We start from the raw sequence: 2,648 nt of genomic DNA on the forward strand, positions 1-2,648 counted from the left end.
AAAAAAAAAAATCACAGTTTACCAACTGGGCCAGAGTTTCCCCAGGACAACAGTCAGCTGGAGCTGAGGTTGAGTGGACAGTTTCTGTTTTGCCACATTCCCCACCATCCCGAATTCTTTATGTCCCTGGAGCTGAGGCAATGACAGTCTATATTCTTCAGTGTGCTTGTAGTGTTGTTTTCTTAAAATAGGGTTAAGAGGAAAGCAAGAAAATAAAAGCTAATGCAAGGGAGCCAAGGTTTCAAGGAAAATGGAAGAAAGTGTATTTGTCTGTGCAGGTGAAAATCACACCTACTTTGTGTCTGTGGTAGAATACAGCATAAGGTACCTGGCCTATTTCAGTAATTTATATTACCTGCCTTCCTCAACTGTAGGCATTTGAGTTTATGATCCCAATTTCAGAGGCCAAGTTCTTAAACTATTTTTCTTCACACCATTCAGAACTGCTAGATGAATGACAAGGAAAATTTTTTTGTTAGTATTTATTGAGTTTTAAAAATAATGTATTTAAAAGTTTTACATTGGAGTTAATTTTATTGCTATAATAACATAACTTATTCAGTTGCATTTCTTTAGTGGGGAAGAAAATAACAGCTAACATATACTGGGAAAATAACCTATCTCCACAACGAAGAATTTAATTTTCTAATGCTCACAAGAGCATTTTGTTAGAGCATTGCTCTAACAAAATACCATAAACAGGGTGGCTCAAACAGTGGAAATTTATTTCTCACAGTTCCGGAGGCTGGGAAGTCCAAGACCAAGGTGCTGTCCCATTTGGTTCTTGGGGAGGGCTCTCTTCCTGACTTGCAGATGGCTGTCTTCTTGCTGTGTCCTCACATGGTAGAGAGAAAGAGAGAGATCTTTCTTGTGTCTCTTCTTATAAGGACACTAGTCCAATTATAAGGGCTCCACTCTTGTGATCTAATTACCTCCTAGAGGTTCCATCTCCAGTTAGCATGATGTTAGGGGTTAGAGCTTCATTGAATTTTAGGGGTGGAGGAACAAAATTCAGTCCATGGCATCGTGTGAATAGTAAAGTATAAATTTATTTAAAAGCTTTGCTGAATTTATAGTCAGAATTGGTATGTAATTTCTCAATCTATTACAATGGGGGTTGAATATATTTTTTGATATTGAAAAGTAAATGTGGGGAAACCTCGCTCTAACACCAAGCACACAAATGAACTGCTATTTCGATTTCTGATACTATGGGTGTCTAAGTTATCCACCACCCAAAGAATAACTGCAGGATAAAATTTGTTTAAAATTGAGGTATAATTTAATGTAGACCTTAAGTGCACAGTACAATGAGTTTTAATTAAGTCACACCCCTGTGAACACATTGCTTATCAAAATGTAGAACCTCTTTATCAACCCAGAAAAAAGTTCCTCATGACCCTTCCAGTCAATACCTGCAGCTCTACCAAGCAACCAGAGTTCTGATTTATTTTACTGAAGATTAGGTTTGCCTGTTCTTGAACTTCTTGTAAATGGCAACGTGTAGTATGTGCTTTTTGTAGGCAGCTTCTACAGTGGATGTCAGTGATCCCTGCCTCCTGTATTCACTTCCTCATGTGATCTCCTCCCTTTGAATGTGTGGCTGAACCTAGGAACTTGCTTCTAATGCACAGAATACACCAAAAGTGATAGGATAGCCCTTCCAAAATTAGGTAACAAAAGAGTGTGGCTTCTGTCTTTCCCATCTCTCTGACTCTTCTCACTTGCTCTATTTGATGAAACAAGTGGCCATTTTGTGAACTGCCCAGTAAAGAGGCCCATGTAGCAAGGAACAGCCAAGGAGGAACTCAATCCTAACAACAAATATGGGAGTGAGCTAATCTTTCCCCAGTCGAACCTCGAGGTGACTGCAACCCTGGCTGCAACTTTACTGCCACCTGTGAAAGACCTTGAGCTAGAGGACCCAGCTGATCCACACCTGGATTCTTGACCCATAGAAACTGCAAGATAATAAATGGCCTTGTTTTAAGCCACTAAGTTTTGGGTTAATATGCAAAATAGATAATGAATACAGCATTTTTCTGTGTTTGGCTTCTTCTGCTCAAGAAAAATGTGAGATTTACTCAGTTTTGTGGGTAGAGGAGATATTCTTAAAAGTCTTATTAGAAGCATCAAAATCTATCAAGATAGCCAAAAATTCCAGAGTAAGAGAAATAAGGCATGAAGGAGAATATCAGTTTCATTGCATCTCCATGAGTATTACATAACAGCTTGAAGTTGTGTTTACTAGTTTATGTGTATGCAGTATTTTATTCATTTAATTTATATTTCTAATAATGTGTGTGGTTAAACATTCTACACATTTGCATGCTGGTTGTATTTCCTTTTTATTTAATTTTCTGCTCATGTCTTTTACTTCAAGATGTTCTTTGACCTTTGAGTTGGTACATTATGTCCTGAATCTGGGACCCCCTTTGGGGCCATATCTGGGCTAGGTTTACTGACTCAGTGTTACCAGCTCTCATGCATTTCTCTCTGCCTCCTTTCTTCTCAGCCTCTACGGTGGTGATGGGGAGAGAGAAGGTTCTCAGTGAACCTGGTTACCGAGTTCTGTTCACTGTGTCCTTACAGGGCCCCATTCCTCCCCACCCCCACCAAACACTTCACGCCACAAGTAGCTAAATTAA

Source organism: Propithecus coquereli, unplaced genomic scaffold (assembly GCF_000956105.1).
Source record: "Propithecus coquereli isolate 6110/MARCELLA unplaced genomic scaffold, Pcoq_1.0 Scaffold147, whole genome shotgun sequence".
Lineage (NCBI taxonomy): Eukaryota > Metazoa > Chordata > Mammalia > Primates > Indriidae > Propithecus > Propithecus coquereli.